General features: G+C 43.0%; 1 long non-coding RNA gene across 3 annotated transcripts; it reads left to right on the forward strand.

Moving 5' to 3' along the window:
- Window positions 1-18,154: 18,154 nt before the first annotated feature.
- LOC142471658 (uncharacterized) lies at window positions 18,155-23,959 on the forward strand. 3 transcript variants are annotated; one of them, XR_012789538.1, is made up of 6 exons: window positions 18,155-18,502; window positions 19,356-19,698; window positions 22,615-22,721; window positions 22,817-23,058; window positions 23,522-23,567; window positions 23,824-23,959. It is a non-coding gene; the product is annotated as an uncharacterized LOC142471658 (long non-coding RNA). The 3 variants fall into 3 exon arrangements; XR_012789539.1 differs by lacking the exon at window positions 22,615-22,721; XR_012789540.1 differs by lacking the exon at window positions 22,615-22,721 and having other exon boundaries at window positions 19,356-19,537.
- Window positions 23,960-24,619: the final 660 nt, after the last annotated feature.

Below are 24,619 nucleotides of genomic sequence, written 5' to 3' on the forward strand. Positions count from 1 at the left end.
CGTCCGCCTCTGCGTGGGGTGAAATCCCGCTGGAGGGTCTCACATGTAAGAGTCTATATAGTATGTGGTCTGGTCCCAGACCACCGGCCGCAAGTCACCATGCGGCGTCCTACCGCTGATGCCTATCACTGCCAAGGTACTGTGGAAATGTCCCTATCTAGGGGCCTTTCCCTGTTGTAGCCACAATCTGAGGATGGTTGGAGCCTAACTGGGGCCTGAGGGGTAATCTAGGCCTAGTCTGGATCCAACTGTCACCTAGCGCTCCATTGTGCCAAACTGCCTCTTTCCTCACAGTGAAACTTGCTGTTCTATTGGCTAACACTGTCCACGTGATTGGGCCACCCCAGAGCTCTCTGGGTAGTGTAGTTCCCCTGCGGAGAAATGTCTAAGATGGCCACCGCTACTCTCTTGCCACTGCGTATCTGTACTGCACTAAGATGGCAGCTGCGACCTAGGAAAACACTCTGCGCATGTGCGAGGTGTCTTCTGCGCATGCGCTGGATCCAATATGGCGGCGCCCTGCACTGGCATACGCCACGGAGCTCTGGTGCAAAAGTGCTCTCTATCTCTGACCACAGCCCCTGCAGCCGTAGCCTCGCCCTTCTCTGCTCCCACATCGGAGGTAAGGGAGGGAAAGGGGTACCCGGCTACATTATTATTATTCTTTATCTTTATACAGTGCTGAACATGTACTCAGCACTGTAGTGAAGTCTATATTTTATTGTGTGCTCCATATACAATGGGTTGCAAAATATAACAGGGTATGGAGAAAATGAAGATATGAATTTCCAGCTTTGTGAAGAGTTAATTAATACCAGCGTCATCTGGTGTCTCATTTACAAGCCGCCCAATCAGCATCTTTCAAAGGAGACACAATGGATTGTTGACTCTCATACAGTATGCAATGCAGTTATAGACTTATAGAAAGCGCACAACTTTTAAGTATACATTATGCTTTTCTTCACCTGATTTTTAATACAGTATGTGAAAACATTTTGGGTAATTGGAAATCTATGATTTTCCCCATAAATATGCTATGAGGTTTTGGCATAGATTCACTAAAAGTTGATGTCATGTACTCTACAGATTTGATCACGTGTGTGTGTGTGTGTGTGTGTGTTTATGTGTAAAGGGTTAACAACAAACTGGTCATCCAGGTGTCTCTCACCTCCTGGCAGGGCACTAAGAGCACACACACCCTGAATATTCTCACAAAGGATCTCAATTATGCTGTTATCAGCTGGATGTTTTTTTACAGTCTAACACCTAAGGCAATGTTTCTCAACAAGGGTTCCATCGCACCCTGGGGTGCAGGGGAAGAATCAAAAGGATGCAGAGTGATTTCCCGTTCTCCCATAGCAGGGGGAAAACAGGGCTGTTGCTAGGGGTCTGGTAGTTACCTATATCGAGGAGGAGGTGTCAGGAACATGTGCTTGATGGGGGAGGAAGGGAGGCAAGCAAAGGAGTAAACAGCATGGGTAGGAGAGAACTGTGAGCAGAGGAAGGTGAGTGTGTGTCTTTATTCTGTCACTGTCCTGTTTTTTAAATTTAATGTAACTAAAAGGGTTAAAGTGTTTAAACAAAAACATTATAAAATTCATACAGTAAAATGGAAGCAGACCGTTTATAAAAATATACATAACAAAATCCCATATTTTAGCAAATGAACAAGGAACTCAGATGTTCAGTAATTGGTTTACCCCAGGGGATCATGGGGAGAAAATAGATGTAGTAAGACTTGCTGTTCCAGGACTAGCCACAAGAAGCCTTTGAAACGGCACCCCGCTGTTAGGTGGGTTTCTTAAATGTTATTTTCTGTATCTGGCTGCCAGATGGCACTGTGAATATCTTTGACAATGAACGCGGTGTGGCTATTCAAAGGCACTAGTACTTAAAAGTATAAATAATAATGTTTTAATATTAATATGGTTTGAAATACAAATATTTGTAATGTTCTGTGGGTGTTATACGTTTCATTATAAGATCAAACATCTGGTCTTACTCAGTTATACCATGAGAACCTCTTAAAACTATACAAATCAATACAATGTTGAATTCACAAGTGTTTCTTTTATAAAGTACTTCCTCATCTGTGACATGCATACTGTAATGCGTGTGTATTCTAGGATGCGTACGTACATCATGTGCTTTACGCACTGCACTGCAGTGTTACACAGTAGACTGCATGTATGTGTATCACGGATGTTGAACAGTTTTCTACGCATGCGTGGCAGCACACAATTGAACATTTTTCTTTTTTACTTACTTTTTAATCAGTAAACACCACAAAACCCTCAATCATCCATATTCTCAATTAAAAGATCGTTGGAACATTCAATTCAATTACTATTTTTTTGCATGGGAGAGGGTAAACTGCTTAACTACCTGTGACCAATTAATCAACATTGACTAGAGAAATATAAGAAAACCAAAGAATGCCAAGCACCATCACATTAATATTCTAGACAGTCCTAACCGAAACCCCCCCCCACCCCCGCCCCCAGAAAAAGTAAAATTACATTGTTTTGTGCAGTTACATTAACAACTGAAATATAATTCAAAATGATCTGTGCTGAGGCCACTGTGGAGTTAAACATTACAGGGTTAATACTGATTATCATGTGTGATGTATCATCCAATATCCTCAGATATTGCCCCATACTATTTGCAACATTGTGAAGGTTATGTTGCATGGCCTCAGTCACGTTTTAATCTGGAACCTTCCATATAAGGGTATATAAGATGTGCATGTAGAGAGAAAACTGCAGGAATGTGGAGTAAACTAACAATATGTGTGAAGAAGACGAGTCAAGCTTCTGGCATTACTGAACCGGGTACATAGAATCTAGATGGTGATGCTGAAGGAAAGCCCAGGCAAGATAATGTAGTCCAGAAGAAGGTAAGCCAAAGAGGAGTGACATCCCACCAAACACTTTGTGGATGCACATTTCCACCATTATCTGTCTCCGCTTGTCATCTACAAACAAGAGAGTAGGGGTATTGTATTTGTGATGCACAGCTCATTATAATAAATTATACTCTGTGTGTGTGCGCATTGGATACTTCTGGCCATTTCCACACAAAACAGGTTTTAATTGCCAACAAAGCAGTATAAGTTTTAGTATCCATTAAACGGTATCACCTGCTCTTCACTTGTTGGGTTTGGTCATATTGGAGCTTTCACGGCTTGTTCTAAGTAATCCTTTGCTCTGTGTTTTACATACAGGGTGAGGTTGACCATGTCAGAACTATATATGTAGACTTAATGCACATAATTATTGCCAGATAATTCTGGGGAAATTCCCATAACTGAGAAGAAATGGAACCAGTATATCATGGTCATCATGATGCAATGTTTGGGATTCATTGTGGGTTTCGTGCATGGGAACACAGTTGGATTGTTGAGTTTTTTTTTTACTAAGGTTGGTGTCTGTTTAATATTCATTACTGTCGACGTTCTCCTCTATGTGATGATTGGTCTTTTATTTTTTTTTTAATCTACATTCTCTCTCTAAAGTATATAAAATAAAAAAGGGCGCAAAAGAGAAAAACACAATAAGTCTTGATTCAGTAAAATTTATTAAAAAAAAGACTAAATGACACTTACATAATAAAATAGGATTATATAGATCCAATCATCCATGCATCCCTAGGGAAACTGCCACGGGGGACATGTAAGGAACAGACGAAAAAATTCCCTCAGGCTCACAGTCCAGAATCTGATTCAGCCAGCAAGATGTTAAAAGCTGTGAATGCGAAAGAAGTTGGAGATCGTATCCTTGTGGAGATAAGGGGAATGGTGGTATTCACACACACACTGGGGTATCTTTTTTCAAAACGCTAGAAGCCAATACATTTTTTAGATTTTTGGTCTTTATGAAAGCTATTTTTGGTTTTGTCATGATTTTATCTTGTAGAATGGGGTCCATTTGAAGGACACCCCAATGTTTTTGCAAGATTTTTCTGATTTTCATTTCCTGTTTACAGATCCCTGTGGTGACTAGTGGTGTATCTCCACTTTCATTAACTGTTGTCAAGTTTTTATTCTTCTTGGGGATCAGGAGAGAGGGCAGGGCTCGTAATGGTGATGCTGTTTCAGAAGGGGAAGGGGATGTGACTTTGAATATGGTTGCTACAGGAACAAAAATGCTTGTTACATTATAATACATAAAAATGTCTTTAAAAATTTTTTTTATGTTTTTAAATGCTACAAGTATTTTCTTATAGTACAGAACTGATTTATTTAAAAAACAAACAAAAAAAAACATGTAGGATATTGCTTGAACGGCATCTTTACAAACAATTAAAGTTCAATCCATGTACAATAACTCTAGCCTATATTTACTCTGATATAGCACTCTAAATATATCTGCCTGCATTTTTGGGGGAACAGAAGAAGATGTCTGCCAATTACCCAATAGCATATGATAGTTTTGATGCCAATGATATAATATGGTTGTTAAGGAAAATGAAGAAAAAATATGAAAACCAAAGTGTTAAATATTTTTTAAGTTCTTTGCACTTCTGTGTCTTCCATGATACGATTACACTTTTGTCTTTGTCACATAACACCTGTTTTTAGCAAAAAAATATTATTATTGAGACACATATTGCAAAACTGAATTATGAAACAAAAGAGAAATAATTAAGATCACTCATTCTCTTATGCTTTCCCTATTTAAATGGGCTAGATCTGTAAATAAAACAATAATTAGAATAATCAAGAGTTCAAGAAGATGTTAACACCCAACATATTTTAGTTGTCAGTAGTTCACTGGGAACTTTTGTGACCTATGTTCTTCAATTAAAGTCTGTAGAAAGGAAAACAGTATTTTTACTGTGTTAAAAACAATACTGAAAACTGTGCAGTTGCATTTGAAAAGAAAGTTATGTACTTTTTATTGGTAAAGGTCTCTTAGTTGCTAAATGTAAAGAAAAGGAAATGACAGATTAAAATACAAGTTGGCTTTTAGTAGGCCACCAATTAATCACAAAAGAATCTGACAAGTATTCTCATTAAATGATGTTTACAGAAAACTCAGTGTCACCATGTTGAGACTTTTATAATGATAATAATGGCCTTTTCAGATGTCTGCACAATGAAAATAAGTGTAATCATTGTTGAATTTGATGGTGGCCTAACCTTAGCCTAAATGTTGTACCATTCATTCATTCAGCTAGCAAATGAATTTACAACATACCAATACTAACTATTCAGCTAGCAAATGAATTTACAACATACCAATACTAACTCTTGGTGGTCTTTGTCTTTAACAATGAAGCTAAAGTTAGTTTTCCTCCCGAATTTCTCATGTGCATTTCAAATTAAAAGTTGAAACAGTTATTTTTTGGGACATATTATTTAATATTACTGTTGGCAAACTCTTATTAAGAAACAGCTTTTAAACAGACCTATGGGTTCATACATAGAATAAGGCATATTTTATTCCACGACTGGATTCTTCATTTGTAACAATGTAGCCCTGTTGGTTCAGGAATCTCCATTTAATTCTATTTCTGGCTAAACTTGTGTTTTTTGCCTCCTGCTATCAGGAACATAAGGATTTATTAAGATGCCTTGTTACATTATGCAGAGTTATGATTTCTGTCCACATATATCCAAACCTTTCTAAGTCTGCCAAACCTGATACTGGTGGGCAAAGTTTCTCTGCTTTTAATCTACACCGGTATATCACCGGGATGAGGACAACCCTTTCGTTTTGAGAAATCACCAGCTGGTGTCAGTGAGAAGCCTGCTGATAGTTGGGTACTTTTCTAGATAGTATTCTATCTATCTGACAGTCAAAGTGTCTAAGATATGCTGTATTGTGAAGTTGCTAACACAGCGTAGTCATATGCATCGGCCTACAATCCACCAATTCTTTCAAACATCGGAAGTTTAATTTGTAAAGGAAACTTTATGCAATGATGTTAAACCAACTTCAGATGAAAACAGATTTATTTCATTAAAAATGTTCAGACTAATATATAATAGTATATAATTGTAGCCATGCCTGGCTTCGCGACTAATCTACACTGCCTGACATGTAAATACTGCTACAGTGCAGGCAGTATAAGGCCCAATCCAGGGTTTTTCCCACCAGCAAGCAGCTCCCTTGAGTGACAAGGGGGGAGGTGGGCTGAGGCCTGTGTTCTGCCTTATAAGGGCCAGACCTGGGACTCTCCCCCAGGGTACTTAAGGGGCTGCACACCCAAATTGTTTCAGTTGTCTCTCCCCTTTGAGAGAGACTGGTCTCACAGAAGAGGTGTGCAGGGCTCTGTCACCTTCTATTCTCTCCCCTAGGGGAGTGGGAGTGAGTACCATACCCCCTGCTCCACCAGGGAGTAGGGGAAGAGCTGGAACTGCCTGAGGCTGGAGACCAGTGTTAAGTATGCAGTGTAGCCTGTATGTTGTACTCTATGATGGAGACGAATAAAGATGTTCCTGTTATCAAATATATTCCTGTCTGGGCTTTCAGTCTATCAGGGGGAGTATGAAAGAGTTCTCCTGCAGGGGCTGCCATCAGAACTCATGGAGCCTGCAGCAGATGGAGGCGCTGACACCAGAATGAAGGTGAACCAGCTATCACCCTAAAGCCTGTCCTGTTTCCCCAACAACATCAGCCGGATCTCAGCCTTTCTGTGAGCCACAGGTATGCAGCATCAACCACACACCTGGTAGCCGGGGAATCTCCCAGAGGGTGGTGGAAACACCATTACATAATATTTTGGCTTACATCAATATTGATAAATTCCCATTTTTATAAATGCAAAAAATGCAACTACTGATGTAGCAGACTTCATTGGTCCCCCAGACAACACAACATATCACATTATAATGCATAATGTTTCTGAGTTTACATAGAATTCAATGCCTGTTTTGATGCAGAATATCACAACATATCCCACCCACCATAACACATCAAAAGGAAACAATAAAGCCTACCAAGAAGTTGGAAAGGATAGAGTTGTAGGTGGTGTTGATGACATTTTCAGGGTCAGGGGAGGATAGATACTTTTTTTTTTTTTTTTTTTTAAGCTGAGAGAGGATTCCAACGTTTTTGGAATTATGAGGGGAGATAGGAGACGTAGCGGAAGGTAAGATGGGGACAGCAACGGATTTTAGGTGATGGTCTGTGAGATGAAAAGGGAAAATGGTGGTCAGAAGGCGAACAGTTTCTAGTAAAGACAAGGTAAGGAAGAGAAAATGGGAAGACCAGGAGACAGATAAGTTATCAATATGACATATAAAGTCTCCAAGGAGGATTGGGGAGTCAGAGGAGAGAGAGCCAGGATTGAAAGTCAAAGAGAAAGTGAAGGTAGAGGATAAAGGAGGACAATAGATGATAGCAATATGTTGGGCAAGTAGAGTACAAATGATAGCATGCAACTCAAGGAAAGGGAAGGACAGAGACGTGAGAACAGGTAATGACTAAGAACGTCAGTGGGGAGAGAGGAGAAATTCTATATCCCCACCATGACCATGTGAGCGAGAATTATGAGAGAAGAAAAGGTAACCATTGGAGAATGCAGCCTTGGTAGCCGGCAGCATCAAAGAGCCAGGTTTCAGTAACAGCACAGAGATTTAGGGAGAGAAAGAAGAAGAGGTACTGTAATATATGTATAAGGGATCTGTTCGATACCTAAGATGTCTGCTGCCATAAAGTGATATCATCCTCACAGAAGCAATCGTTACCATCTTGCTTCCTGGCAAATCGTGCCCTCAGTTCTTCACAGGAAGTGACTTCACCCTTATTGAAGCAAGCATGGTCATCTTACTTCCTGGCAAAGCCTGCCCTTACCCCCCTTACAGGCAGTAAGCCTCACTCTGGCTCTCATTGCCAGCTGAGTCAGCCACACAGTCGCTTGCCGGGATGTCGTCTGGCAGGACTCAGCTGTTGCTCAGCTCTGAAGGTGGGTGGTTGCTCCGTAGCTTCGTGAGGATGATGCGCCAGCTGGCGCATCACCACAGATCTCCGTCCGCTGCTGTCCTTGGATTAGGGTAGGGACACCTCCGCAGGGGTCAAATACAGGAGCACTTCTCTGTCGCTGGCGGCTTTCAATAAGCAGCGGCCCCATTCATGCGCCACCAGCAGAAGTTCCCCAGCCTCTCCCTGGGCAGTTATCTTACCCGGTGGGACTTGCTTGAATTCCGGTTCTGGAACCAGGGCACACAGACCCCCTGGAGCATCCACTCCCGAGGCCTCAGTCCAGGCCGCACTGCTATGTGTGATGGCCACATCCTTGTTCATGGGGGCCGCTGGCAGCAGCACCGCTGGTTTTAGATAGAAGGCCACACACCGAGGGCATGTAGCATTCAGGTTAGCGTCTCCGCCGGAGAAGTCTCATTGTGGACAGAGGCAATTCAAGAAGCACTTGCTGCCTACCTCCACTACCAGCAAGCCTCCTGGTAGCCAGTAGTGATAAAACTTGCAGCTACTCATGGAAGGATAGTCAGCTAGCAACACAGTGGGTAGTTTAGCTCCACACAGTTTGCTTGCCATGAGGGGATTGAGGGTGTGGTAGCTCGCATCCAGCTCCACCCCTCAGTGATGACAGTCATTGTGGGCAGGATTAGTGCCTCCTCCCCCTGGTGCAAAGAGGAGCTAAAGAAGTGGTAAGGGGTGTAAGGGCAGGATTTGCCAGGAAGGAAATGGCCACGCTTGCTTCAATGAGGGTGAGGTCACTTCCTGTCAGGAACTGAGGGCACCCCTCTACCCCCAAATTCCCCCCTCCCCCCCAACACATACAGTACAGTAATGGGCAAAATTACTATTATCCAGATCTGGATAATAGCTCATTTGCCCATTAAAAATAAAACATTCTACAGCCACAATAAAGTTAATAAAAATTGCACTTACCCCTGCTAGGATGAAGGCCATCCTCATTTTCCTCCTTGTTTTCCTCCCCATCCTCTGTGGCAACAACATAACAATAAGAAAACAAACTAATGGCCACTAATCCCTTAATCACCTTAGCGGTTAGTAACCACTATAGTAATTAAGGGGTTAACCCCCCTCCCCCGCTACTCACCCAGGATGCCAAATCACCCTCCCCGGGACAACTACCCCCATCCTCTACCCACTGACTGGCACAGTGGTACACATGCCCATATATTATGGGCATGATTTGCCACTATGGCAGTCAATGGGCAACCTACAAAAAAAACAAGCACCAAAAATACACAATTGAATAAAACCAAGCACAAAAATACATAACAATTAAATAAAACTGATTTGTTGAAGTACTGTATGACCTCTCTCTCCCCACCATCATCCTCACCTCTCTCTCTCCCCCATCTTCATCACCTCTCTCTCACTCCACCATCATCATCACCTTTCTCTCCCCCACCATCATCCTCTCTCTCCCCCACCATCATCCTCTCTCCCCCACCATCATCACCTCGTTCTCCCCCCACCATCATCACCTCTCTCCCCCCACCATCATCACCTCTCTCCCTCTCCCCCCACCATCATCACCTCTCTCCCATTGATAATTGGAATTAACCCTGACTATAGCGCTTAACCTATAATGTGTGACTTACACGTGAAACAAACAATGTGCAATATTAAACAATAAAAACCAGTTGTGATAACAAGAGGTCAAAGCTGCCAAAGGCTTCCCACAATGCAAATTATCTCAAACCTGCATACAATGATACGATGATGGAAAAAGGATACCTGGCGCTTAGAATAACACTGTGTCCATAAGAAACAAAATCAGTCTTTTGAAAATCTACTAGCTCCTCCCACCCTTACGTGTTTCGTGACGTGGGGACGCGTTAGGGTGGGAGGAGCTAGAGTTTGCTGTCAGCAACAGACTCGCAGTGACTGCAGAGGTGCGCAGTTTGTCAGACCTGTTGGTTGTATACCGGAACGCAGCCCAGCGGGGGGGAGAGACGCAGATGCGCCAGACCGGCTGAGATAAGCAGTAAGAGAGCATACCTCAACCGGAGCAGTTACAGGAGTAACATCGCAAGCTGCGGACGGCATTCTCGTGTCGTTTTAAATCGCATGTATTCATGTGAGTACATGTGAGTGATTTTATATTTGTTTTAGGCTTGTTTTAGCCGTGCTGTTTAGGCTTGTTGAAGCCGTTTTCATTAAATTTGTGATCACCTTTTACAATTGTCCATTCTCCTTCTCTGTGGGTCCGTGTGTTTTGGGTGATTCTGGAATCACGGAGTTTCAAGAGATAAAGGAAGTACCCGGGGGATTCGTGGCACAGGTGGACTGTGAAGGGATTAAAGCACAGATTGTCTCCACTGTATCCTGAAAGAGACACTCCTGTAAGTAGACTCAGTCTACATTGGGAACGTTATATGTAAGGGGAACCATTAGAAATCAGTAGTACTGCGCAATGGTGTGCCCCTTTATCATTTCCAGGTAAATTGGGAGGCTGCAGCAGTGAAGAAAAACCACAGACATCAACTTCAAGTTTTGGACTCTGGGAGATTTTCAAAAGACTGATTTTGTTTCTTATGGACACAGTGTTATTCTAAGCGCCAGGTATCCTTTTTCCATCATCGTATCACCTCTCTCCCGCTCCCCCCACCATCATCACCTCTCTCTCTCCCCCTACCATCATCACCTCTCTCTCCCCACTATCATGACCTCTCTCTCCCCCCTCCTCCCCCATGCCTACCTGTGGGTGGTGTGGCATTAAACAGAGGATAAGCAGGCAGATAAATCAGCAGCTTTTACACAGCAGAGCAGGACAGCAGGGAGGAATACACTCTAGTGGTCTGACCCGGAAGTCTTTCTTACTTCTGGTGTCTGTTGCTAAAGCGTGCTCCTCCCCTGCTCTCCTGCTCTGCTGTGTAACAGCTGCTGATTCCTCTACCAGCTTGTCCTCGGTTTAACACTGGGGCCCCCCGCTGCATACCATCTCACCCTGTATGTCTGGGGGCCGCCAACAGGGGGTGAGAGAGTGGGCAGCCCAAGAGCGCGGGCCTCAGGGCTTTGCTATAGCTACGCCCTTGTATATATGCAACTTTAATAAAAAAAATCAGGGATGGGGTAAAAAAAGCAAAATGGGGAATGGGTTCAAAAGAAGATGGGAGGAGTAATGTTTTGATTTTAATGGGCAAATGAGCTATTACCCAGATCTGGATAATAGTAATGTGTTGGGGGGTAGTAGTTTTGTTGTATTTTAATGTTTCTTGGGGGTAGAGAGATTGGGTGAAGGGGGTTGTTGCCCCAAGGTGGGTGATTAGGCCTCTCAGGTGGGTAGCAGGAGTGGTTAACACCCTTCATTACCATAGCGGTTACCACCACTATGGTAGTGAAGGGGTTAACTCCTCCTGCAACCTTCCCGGCAGCCCTAACTGCCCATCCTAGGGCAACTACCCCCTTCACCCAATCTCTCTACCCCCAAGAAACATTAAAATACAACAACCCTACTACCTCCCCCCCCCCCCCCAACACATTACTATTATCCAGATCTGGGTAATAGCTCATTTGCTCATTAAAATCAAAACATTTTTTATTATTTATTATTTATTTATTTTATTTTCCCTTGTTTGTAACAAATATTATTTTACCATGGATACACATAACCTAAAATAAGATCTTTACCTACGCGGCGGAGTAGGGCTCGAAAAACCGCGTGGGCTCAATAGATATGTTATACCTACATCATTATGTAATATATGCTACCCTGTTCACATGTATTGGATATGTTTTTCATGTATATCATGTATTTACACACCAATAAAATACAAGTTATAAAAAAAAAAATCAAAACATTACTCCTCGCATCTTCTTTTGTACCCATTCCCCATTTTGCATTTTTTTCCCCATCCCTGAATTTTTTTTCATGTACCCCGAAGAAACCAAGTACTCAGGTATTACCCCTTCAGTGCCTTAGTGGCTAGCCGCTAAGGTAATGAAGCTGTTTTAATCTTAATTTTAATAACAGTGTACTGTAGCAGGGGGTCTCTGGAGAAGAACCGCATTCATTTTAGTTCCGGAGACCCCCCAGCATGCCCCGTTACTGGCCCCGGTATGGGGTGCCGGTATCCCAGCAGCTATGTTTAAATCTCCCGCGTCACATAACCAGCACATTTAAATGCACAGGAGATACCAGCACCCCATACCTGTATCTTGAGAAGCACGGGGTCCCCGGACCTGAAATTCATGTGGTTCTGCTCCGAAGAGCCCTTGCTACACTGTATTAAAATTTAAATAAAAACACTGTGATCGCCTGTAAGAGCTCTGCAGGGAGATTCGGGTCTCTGTGCAGCTCTCTCTGTGCAGTTCTTACAGACTGCGGCCAGATAACATGGGGGAGAACTTTGAGAGAGGCTGAGATACCATCGCTGCTGTCCCGTACCTTATTGGCATTTTCCTACCTCATGGTTTGTGACTTGTGGAAATGATTTCAGATTCTTTCTGAATACCTTGATAACACAAATGACAAACCATTCGGTGGGAACATGTCAAACCGTTCGAGATGGAAGCAAAGTTATCGATGCTACTAAAATAGGCCCCATGTCTATATTCTGGAATAACCCCTTGCCTGCATCAAGATAATTATTCATTCAGGGCAGTAAATTAGGTGCTCCACTGTGTTTGCAATATATTTCTTAAGAAAGATGCCACAGCACAAGGAATGCACTGGGTCTTGGTGTGTAAGAAATGTCTTGCCTGTGAATCCTAGCAGGTTGAACGAAAAGAGTCTAGGGCACAACTTAATAATGTGTATGTACTTATGTGGTGAGAGAATCTTGCAATCAACATTAGTACTGAGCATTTAATTATATTACACCATTTTATGACCAATGTGCCAATAATGACATACATTATATGTTTTAAGCAAAGAATTGTGTAAGTAAAAGAAATTGATATTTTTTTTAAAGAATGTTTGTGGAGTTATCCAGTATATTGACTGCAGTTTAAGGCTGAAGTTTGAATGGGATTTTTTCTCTTTAATCCCAGAAAGGGCAAAGGAAGACACTCTTAAATTTTATTATGAAAAACTTTGCACTGGTTATTAGTTATTTGACAAAATTATTCTGCCAATTATTCCTAATAACCCGTACAGATGCCTATATTGTAGATTGATAGAACTGTGTGCAAGAAACATATTCCCATTGATCGCCTTAGATCAGGACAGAGAAACCTGTGGAAGTTTTTCTGTCTTTACATTTTGGAAATATATTTTGCTATAATTTAAATTTTATTTCAAGGCGAGGGTTACATTTTCTGTACAAGCTGTGTCTAAAATTCTTGATACATTTGGGAGAATGTTTAATTACACTTTCTCATTACTGCAACAATTTTATATTTGGGAACAAAACTTCACAGCTTTTAACATGCATTATGTAGGTTGGCAATATGCTCAAACAAATACACCAGAGTTGTTATGAATTGGTAACGTTTGAAATGAAGTGATTCTACTTATTCTTTTGATCATATTGTTTATTTTTTAATTCAAACAGTGGAAATGAAATGGATGTGCAATTTCCTTATGTTAACATTCATTCATTTGTAGTACATTAATATAATCCGACAATCCCCTTAAAAAACATATTTGGTGGAAAGCACATGCTGCTCATAGTGGCGTCATGTGTTGTAGAAAATCAAAGAAAACAAACAGAATTCAAGACATATGTTCATTCCTGTTTCATAAATATCCAACTTAAGTGATCTTGTTCTTGATTAAATAATGTACCCATGATTGTATGACAAAACTGAAGCATAGCAGACAGACACTAATATTAACAAATACCCAAATGAGCAAAACCTGTGTTTTATGCCTTTCAGCTTTAGTCAACATCTCTGCTCTGTTCCCATGCTGTGTTTTTAAATAGATAAGAAACCTGAAAATAATTACATGTACTGTATGCTGATAGGGATGATGAAGAGGCTGAAATGCACTCATAGTAATCGTTGAACCATTGCAACTGTACAGTATAACCAAAAAGGTGCTTTCAGTCTTGTCCAGTGGAAACATATATGTACTATGTCTCTTTTGAAGTTACATTGTATTCAAATATGGCTATTACAACCAATTGGTTGACATTGGCTTGCAAATGATCACAAGGGAAACACTATTAGCTTCATGTTCTGTATGGTCTGCATATTTATATAAGGATTATTATTATTGTTGTTATTATTATAATTATTACTGTGAAGCGCTAACATATTCCACAGTGTGGTACAATAGGGATACAGAGTTATGTATATTATAGAAACAGAATGACATACCAAATAAAGAGAAACAAGTGCAAACAGATACAGAAGGTAATGAGGACCATGATTGTGAGAGCTTACAATCTAGAGGGATGCCAGTTTCCTCTGCCATAGAGAAATTGTTCCCCTCACAATTGCTCCATTACTTTAAAACTTTTATTCCCAGAGAAAAAGGGACTTACAATCTATGTTTTGGTGCCTGAGGCACAGGGAGATAAAGTGACTTGCCCATGGTCACAAGGAGCCGATACTGGGAATTGAACCCGGTTCAATCATTGCTGTAGTCTGCCACCCATTTGTCTGACCTAGAACCAGAGGGGAATAATGTAAAGGAGGAGAACTCCGGCCCCCATCTCCGCAGCGGGTGTCAGTCTGAGGCAAATAAGAGGGGTTACACATATGCCTTATAAAGACCTTGCAGTCTGTTCCTGCAATGTTTTAACTGAAAGTATAAATAGCTAGTTTTTTTGTGATGATGCCACCTTATTTCATTGAAAGAATATGAAATCTCTGGAACTACCTTACTGCATCAGAGGATAGAACAAGCATCGGTATTGGAAAGATATTGTGAAATTAATTGTGTTTGTGTAACAGTGATTCCCCCACCCAATCTCACATAGGGTCTCCTAAGGGAACTAGCTCTCTGGTTACATGGGTCTTGTTGGTGCATACCTGCTGGTAACAGGAGGGCCTGGATCTCCCGCGATGACATGGGAATAACAGGACAGGCTTCTGGGGCTGTGCCCAAATCTTTCTTACTGGTGCAGCGCCTCCACCTTGTGCAGCCCGCAGCTGTGTGGAGTGGAGTACCTGCAAAAGAGTTGTATCCCCCTCCTCCCAATATACTCCACTCTCAGGCAGGAGGTATAAATAAAAGCAAATGGTCTTTATTGGTCCTTCCTGATTCAGCACAGTCTCTATCACAGCACACAGCAATCAAAGGCTGTCACCTTCAGGATGTACCTGGGCACCACTCCTAGTCAGGGCCCTAGGAGCTGTCCTTGCCCTTCTCTTACTCCCTTGTGGAGTAAGAGGAATATCTCTCCCCTCTCCCAGAGGGAGGGCCTCAAGCGTACCAGAGCCCTGGCAGCTTGCCGAGATCTGACTATCCTCTCTCAAAGCTGGAGAGGGACTCCGGAAAACAGGAAGTAGTAGTTCATTTAGTACAGATCCAGTAGACCCTCCCCTGTGCCTTTGACTGACACAAGGCCTGAGCACTACCTTCTCTGACCAACTGAATTACAGTGTGTGGGGCAAACCCATATTAACTCCTGGCAAACCTGCCCTTACCAGGAATTATTGCACAGGAGGCGGACAGAATAATAGCCCAAACCTACCAGGGCTATATTTGTATGAGGTGCACTACTTGCTGTCACTGACTAGCTGCTAGGTATATTAGTTTCTGTAGAGTATTTTGTTGGGGTCACTGGCCAGTATGCCTACACCTTTTCTCAGAGTTTGGCATGGTGGCACAAGGAAGGAATACAATACTAGTCCAACTTATATAAAATAATATTAAAAGTCCAAACAACTTTTAACATCTCCTGGCAAGTTTAGTTCCAGTCCCTAGCTATCTACAGTAGTTAAGGAAGGGGCATATTTTCCTCAGATATCCTTTACTCACCGACACCCTGTGGAATCCGTCCTCCCGATGTGCAGTCACTTGGACCTAATGACCAGACTGTGTGATGGGGACACCGACTTCAGAATCAAATAATATGAGTAGGAAATACCTGGCCGTTCTATTAGGGTACATATAATATAATCTGATATAAATTAAAGTACAACGATCAGTGGTAAAAGTCCTTCCTTTGTGTATCTCAACTACTCCTTCTGTCTGCATACTCCAGGTAAAATGTTCACATAGTCTAGTGGCTGCGAGTTGTGCATATCCGTGCGGAAAGAGCCCGTTCCAGCTTGGATTTGAAGGTTTCCCAATTCTGAAAGCCCTTCTCGAATTTCCAAGCCACGCGGAAAAGGCTTTTTTGGAAGCAGTTTTATTCCGGCTCAGCAAATCCAAGCAGAATGAACTATAAGGCTCAAACTCGCTCTAATCCTTGTAGCCCCGTTAAATCCAAAAGGCTAAACTGGTTCAAATAACTTGCAGATTTTTTCTCACCACCTCAAGTAAGCTCCCTCTAGATCCTGAAATATTAGGGAAAGAGAGAGCTCTAGCATCAAACTAAACCAGTTGCTGGAAAACTCAACATTCACAGCATACTTTACTTCTGAGTTTATGCAGAGTATGGCCTTTTTGCTGGTTTTAATCCACTACTTATGACCATGTAAAACCATGTGATTTGACAAGGATAAATTTGCAGCTCCTACTGTAGACTATGTCCCATTGTCTTCCCCTTTAAGGCTGTCACCACCATAGCACACTCGAGAGTCATACTGCTTCCAGATTGGTGATTTATACTGACGTGTTTGATTTCATAGCTGCATACACATATATTATTCACATGTATATCCTGCAAGTAATAAGTAATCAAATGATGGAATAAAACATTAAATATATTGGACACAAATGAAAAGAAAACATTTAGGAAACTAAAATAATATAACTGGAATCTCAAAATAATTAATAAAATAGGGCAAGAAACACCCCAAGTTTCCAAATCCAACTTTAGAAATGAGCACTTGATTGGGTCTAGTAATAATGAACAATTTAGAAGTACTAACAATTATTCAAGTGTGGGAACATTTGAATGCTGTATATATCTGTTTTGAGAAGATTTTCAAATCATGTATTCTACCTTAACTCAGGTTTTGGCATACACGCTGTGTAATGCACAAGACATAATAGATACTGTTACTAAAATATGACACGCTCCATATGTTATTGCCCAAAATGATTTTCTGCCGCTATTGAAGTATGTGCTAAATGAAGCAAGATTTGGTGATGTGTGGAAGACATACAGATGCACTAATTTCCTTGTCTTTTGCTTAATTTTCTATAGTAATCATTCTAGTCTGTGTGGTTTGTGATTCACCATCTTTTACACATATGTAAATAACTATTTCATGTGATTTGGCACAAAGCAATATGTTCACTTTACATCTTAAACATTTAATGGTGGTCCAAAATGTCTGTGGTACACACGAAATCCAAATTAATGTATTAAAGTTAGAATGCAATAACCGCTCGGCTGTGGCAAAGGTCAAAAGACTGCAATATGTAAAAAAATAAGCTGCACAAAACCTCAACACTATAGAAACAATCTCCATATCTACCCAAACAGGCCTTTTCCCGTTTGTCTTGGAATATTTTACTGGGAGAGAGAAGAGGAGAGGAGAGAGAGTCGCTCCAAATACCATATGGAGAGACACCAGTACTAAAAAAGGGTCCCACCGTAGATACCTGGGATATATGCTAATGGTATGCAAAGTATATTTAAATGCCACCTACTAAAAGAATTACATGACACCTACAGTATAGTGACGAGCCTAAAACCCCTTGGGATGACAGGAGTACTAGTGTCAGCATTGAACTATCTCAGATGCTGGATAGCTCCACTGTTACAGTGTACTATAGAGATCTACTATAGAACAGTAACTACTATGCTTGGGACTCTGCTAAAATAGGTCTCTCTCTTGCCACATTTTGGTATGACCAAATAACATCAAGTTAAATCCCTGCATTAACCTGAATGGTCTCTAGTGGATATGCGATGTTAGGGGGAATAGCACTTTTGCGTACATTAGCACTAACAGCTGGAAAAAAATAACCATAGAGTATTTAAATAGTAGCACTGGGTTAACATCACGTTATTTGCTTTAACCTAACTGTAATGTGGCCTTGGTTCCCTGGTTTGGCTTTTACCTCCACTGCAGCTTGGGAGAAGGGAGATTGCTGCTTAGTCAGGTGACTAGGCCTGGCCAATGGAGTGTTAGGATTCCCTGCTGAGGCAGTTGTTACAGTTGGTGCTCTGAGGGCTTGATATCAGTTGGAGCCGGGACACAGCTAGGGGAGGTTGTATAGGTGCAGGGGTCTGTGACCCTTTGCACTAGGCCAGAGATCCCGTAGCCCTCAGTTAGGCCCCAACTTATCCTAGATTATGGCTGCTTTAGGGAAGGTCCCTTCAGTTAGGGATCCTGCCCTTTTAGTGCTTAGCCAGCTTAGGGCCACAGTGGTTTAATTTGAACTGTTGCGGCTGCAATCTGTGACCAGACTGCCAGAGAGAGAGCGACCATTATTGCGGAAGTCACTCCAGAGGGAGACATCCCATTCAGTGGAGGATATCGTTGGATCGGCGAATCCTCTGCTTCTCGTTGTTAGCACGCCCAGGTGTGGACACACCCAGCAGGTACTGTTCACCAAACGTGCACCAACCCCGGTATAATAAGTCGCTGATCACGCCTATAGGGGTGGGCATCTTTTGGGGACACTTATTTGGTGAAGTGACGAAAGGACACCTCTGGTACTATGGACACTGTGTGGGGATACACAGTGGTGGGACAACGCCCTGCGTGGCGAGGTATAGCTGTAACCATTAGCATTGCTATTGCCTGCATGAGGTTTAAGGTTATTGCTCACAGTAAAGGTTATTATTGTTATTCTTATAATCTGTGGACTGTTATTAATAGTTCCTGCTCTGGGTTATCCCATCCAATTGGGATCCCGTGCAGGTGGAGGCGCTGCCACTCAGTATATTCATTACCACAGGCTCCCAGTAGTGGACGCTCAGATCCCTGTGAGCCGACAGGTACCGCCAGCACTAGTAGACCCTTCACATTAGAGGGAAAAAGGGCTACACTAACATTCATTAACATTAGGTTAAATAGGCTAATGGAGCTTTGTGGATTTGTCCCTAGGAATCTATTGTGACTTTATGGTACCTACAAACGCTTTTATATAATAAACTAATATCTTCATAGTTCATATATAATTTAGAACATTGTATAATATATCAGTAGTGCAACCAGGGGGTGCACTCACCAAGAATTGCAATTGCGCTTACAGAAGCCCCACACTCGTCCCCGCAGCAATGAAACTGATTGCCATGAGAGAGACTAGAGGCCTCTGTAAAAGAGCCCTCCTCCACCCGCATCGTCATGTGACACTGCATTGTTATGGCAACACGATGCTGCGGGGTGACAAGTTGCCATGACAACACATCACCACGTGTCATCTTTAATAAAGTTTTTTCTTTTTTTTAGTGGACGTTTTTAGTCACCCTCTCTCAGTCTTCATTTTTGTGGTGCGGCGCAGCTGCTTTTTGCCTTTTTCCCTTCAACAGTATCTTCAGCACATCTGCACAATGGATCTACCCTGGAAGTGAAGGAAAACGTCAAGCTTATACCTAAAGGAAACAGCAGACTGCTTACAACAAATATGTGAGGTACTCACTGATTATTTTGGGCTGAATTAAGTAGCGGAATTTATGTGCATATATATATATATATATATAGAGAGAGAGAGAGAGAGAGAGCAAGGACGTATCTACTCAACGGATTGCACATCAAAGGACCTCCAAGGAACAGATGGAAGATCTCTTTATAAGTGAGTTCTTATCTCTTTATTATCCATTTATCTCTGTTATTGTGCTATAAAAGGGGAGATTATTCTGTGTCAGCAATTGCTATATGGCAGGCCTGCACAACTCGTAAAGTGAGACGGGCCAAACTGCTCCAAGGAAAAAAACATTGGACCGCACGGGTAAAATCATCATCATCCCCATCATCATCATCATCATCATCATCATCATCTCTCCTCCAGCACCTCATCATCATCATCATCATCATCCTCATATCTCCCCCAGCACCCCTCATCATCATCCTCATATCTCCCCCAGAACCCCTCACTATCAACCTTTGCAATACTCCATCTATCTCTCATACCCCCATCTCTCCCCCTCACCCACACACATAATACTCCCCCTCCACAAACACACAATACCCCCCCTGCACAGCACACACATCACACCCCCTGCACCTCACATCCCTCTCCCCCCTTGCACCTCACATCGCTCTCCCCCCTGCACCTCACATCATTCTCCCCCTTGAACCTCACATCATTCTCCCCCCTTGCACCTCACATCACTCTCCCCCCTTGCACCTCACATCACTCTCCCCCCTTGCACCTCACATCACCCACCCATGCACCTCACATCACCCACCCATGCACCTCAAATCACCCACCCATGCACCTCAAATCACCCCCATGCACCTCAAATCACCCCCATGCACCTCAAATCACCCCCCATGCACCTCAAATCACCCCCATGCACCTCAAATCACCCCCTGCACCTCACATCACCCTCCCCCCCTGCACCTCACGTCACCCATCACCCTCTCCCCCCCTGCACTTCCCATCACTCATCACCCTCCCCCCCTGAACCTCCCATCACCCATCACCCTCTCGCCCCCTGCACCTCACATCACCCATCACCCTCTCCCCCCCTGCACCTCACATCACCCATTACCCTCTCCCCCCCTGCACCTCACATCACCCACAGGGCCGCCAACAGAAATCATGGGGCCCGGGACAAATGAAAGGAACAGGCCCCCCCCAACCCATAGCGCACCCCCCGCCCAAACCCATAGCGCACCTACCACGAAAAAATATCTTTCAGCGCGCAACTTTTACTTAACTGTTTTCTTATTGTGATACAGAAAAAAACATTACAATGCAACCTGTTTATTTTTATATTTTCAACAAAAGACATGCGACTGCCTGCCTGGGTGAGTGAGTGGGTGGGTGGGTGGGTCAATGACAGTGACTGGGTGGGTGAATGGCGGTGACTGGGTGGGTGAATGGCGGTGGGTGGGTGAATGGCAGTGACTGGGTGGGAGATGGTGACTGGGTGGGAGACGGTGACTGGGTGGGAGACGGTGACTGGGTGGAAGACGGTGACTGGGTGGGAGACGGTGACTGGGTGGGAGACGGTGACTGGGTGGGAAACGGTGACTGGGTGGGAGACGGTGACTAGGTGACAGTGACTGGGTGACAGTGACTGGGTGACAGTGACAGGGTGACAGTGACAGGGTGACAGTGACTGGGTGACAGTGACTGGGTGACAGTGACTGGGTGACAGTGACAGGGTGACAGTGACTGGGTGACAGTGACAGGGTGGCAGTGACAGGGTGACTTGTTGACAAGGTGACAGTGACTGGGTGACAGTGACAGGGTGACAGTGACTGGTTGACAGTGACTGGGTGACAGTGACTGGGTGGGTGACAGTGACTGGGTGGGTGACAGTGACTTACCTTGACTGGGTGGGTGCAGCTTGCCGCTGGACGCTTTCCCCTCCTGCCCTCAATATCCCTGCGGCAGCTGCCAGGGACGGGAGGTGGGCTTGGGGGCTCGGGGGGGGGGGCGCATGGGAGGTGAGCTTGTGGCGGGGGGCCACGGGAGGTGAGCTCGGGGGGACGCGGGAAGCGGGCCGCAGAGGAGCTGGCTGTTACTTTCCCCTCCGTCCCACGTTGGGAGCAGGGGGGGAGAGGGCAGGGGGGGGGGGAGAGGCCGCAGAGGAGCTGGCTGTTACATCCCCCTCCGTCCCACGTTGGGAGCAGGGGGGGGGGAGGGAGCAGGGGGGGAGAGGCCGCAGAGGAGCTGGCTGTTACTTCCCCCTCTGTCCCACGTTGGGAGCAGGGGGGGGGGAGGGAGCAGGGGGGGGAGAGGCCACAGAGGAGCTGGCTGTTACTTCCCCCTCCGTCCCATGTTGGGAGCAGGGGGGGGAGGGAGCAGGGGGGGGAGAGGCCACAGAGGAGCTGGCTGGTACTTCCCTCTCCGTCCCACGTTGGGAGCGGGGGGGAGGGAGCAGGGGTGCGGGGGAGGGAGCAGGGGAGGGGGGGAGGGAGCAGGGGGGGGGGAGCGGGCCATGTGCATGCGCGCCGGGACCGCGGGGAATCGCCGCCATTTTTTTTTTACTTTGTTTTTAACTGGCGCCCGGCCAGAGTCATCGCGGGCCGCACAGAGAGGCCGTATGTTGTGCAGGCCTGCTATATGGTATACTGACAGGATATACATTAGGTACTATTCTGCCAGCATTTGTTATGGATTTAATCAATCAACATGAAGGAGGTATCTTATCTAATTACCTTTAAAAGTTTTACTTACTCGATGGATGTTTGTTTATGAGCACAAGATCACTGCCACTTTTATATATATAGCCTGGCTGCTTGATACTCTCTATTGAGTTTGATCCGGGAAGGCGCTATCCTCAGCAGTCCCACAAGGAGATTTCTGATTTATGGACACTTTATCAAGGGTATAATAAACTCATTGTATTTTATGACTTTAAAGAAAGAAAAATAAAAACTATTCATTCATATTTTCTTTCGCATATTGGGGTTTTCTATACCTTGTTGAGCCCCAGTTCTCCCTCTCTCAGTGAATTCTACCAATGAACTATTAAGGAATATATTCCATGTGTATTGAATGGGAATTACATCTTCGTTGTGCTGTATTTTACAGGTAAAGCAACAGGTACAGGTAAACCCTTGACACCTGTCAACAGTAGACAACCAATCACCAACTTAGTCTGGTACAAAAAACTGAAATCTGCCCATGTGACATCAGCGGTACTGTACATAAATTCTCACAGAAATTGTAATGCCACACATACTGATCTTGATCACAACTACTGTAACTCTTGTGCATACTTTTGTACTTTCAGATAACTTGTTCTTGAATGATTGATCGATCCAGCTTCTACAGATACAAGAACTTCCTTACTGCTGCTGTACCAAGATAGAAGCTAAGAAAGTGAAGGATGTCTGCTGACCCAACTCTACCTGAGACATCTTGCACATACCGGAGAACAACTGAATCGATATGCCCAGCTAATATTACAACACCATGTGTCTTTTCAGCAATATTCTCAGTGGTCCACACAAGTCAACATTGATGGCTCCAGGGGTAAGAATGCAATTCCCAACAATTTGAAGAGAGCATTTTAAATGAAGTGAAGAAGCAGTTTCAAGACACTGCTGCACAATTCAATTTCAATGCACTTTTATGGCTAGAGTTATATGAGTGATGTTAACTTTTCTTGAATAAATACTGTTTGAAAAAAAAGTTCTTAATACAGTACAGTATTTTATTGTAATTATTGTTTAACTTTTTTTTCAGCATTGTTTTGCAGGTTTGGCATCAACACCATGTTTGTGTTAAGAAACACATCAAGTGATACTGTAAGATAATTCAATGTAATTCATGAGTCTATTTCTTCTCTAAATAACAATCTCACAATTATTTTACATTTGAACCTGTAAAGAAACTGTAAGAAGATGATGTCGGTTGAAGAAGATTGAATTAATACAAACAGTATTTACATTATTTTAGTCATTGTTTAATCCTTGTTTTCATCCTTTTTTTGCAGATTTCGGCAGGCTGGTGAACATCAACAGCGATAATGGATAATGAAGGTAATATATGCGTTCCATTCAATTTTCAATACCTGCACTGCGTATACGTTCCATACAGTTGGCATGCACAGAAATTCAATGACACATGCTTTTCAACCAGATTCCATACAACATGCATGTGCTGAAACTCAATGACATGCATATGCATTCCATACAAGGTTATCGGTAGAACGCGCTCCACACAGTGAGCTATATTTCATGCATTGATTTTCTTCTCGATTATTAATAAATAACATTCACACAATTATTGTTACAGGTGAAACTGTACAAGAGACAGCCCAAAGAAGATATCGGTTGAAGAAAATGGTATATTTGGAAGAAGATTGAAGAAGATTGTATTCTTTCACAAAGTCTTTGCTTTTAACTCTAAACTGTAATTTACTGTACTCTAATAAAACAAATGCAATATTTGCAAAATACTTTTTAGTCTTCTGATGTTTTTATGGGAATATGTGGTGGGGTTACATGGAAATAAATGAGATATATAAAATGAGCAGGAATAAGCGATGGGTTTCACTGCATTTAGGTTAGACACACTAGCACACTAGTGCCATCTATCATTACTGCAGAGTACTACAACCAATGCTAAAACTTATTTTTTTTTTTAATTGCGACGCTCTCACGATCATTTTCGGTAACCGCATCTAACTCGCAAAACATAAACGATTGCTGGGGATTTAGATCTAGCTTCTCATAGTCACGGGAAGTGTACATTTTGCTACATCTATAGTGATCAATGAGATCCCACAAATGGAGAGCCCCTCATTAGGCTGTATCTCATGAAAAATATGCATTTCAGGCAGAATTATACAGGCTGCATTGCATCTTCTGACAAGCTATGAACTGCAAACTTGGAAAAAAAACATATCTATGGTGAGCATTGTTAATGTCTATGTGTTATATAAAGTGGTATATAACATTTTAGAATATTAAAGTAGAAATATTGAACTTCAACATCAGTTCTAAGTAAATCTAAGGTGAGCTGCAATGCAAGATTAAGGGGCCTATTCACTAAACTTCGATAAGTTCAGTTCATTGCCTAGCGAGTTTGC

Source organism: Ascaphus truei, chromosome 1, assembly GCF_040206685.1.
Source record: "Ascaphus truei isolate aAscTru1 chromosome 1, aAscTru1.hap1, whole genome shotgun sequence".
Classification (NCBI taxonomy): Eukaryota; Metazoa; Chordata; class Amphibia; order Anura; family Ascaphidae; genus Ascaphus; species Ascaphus truei.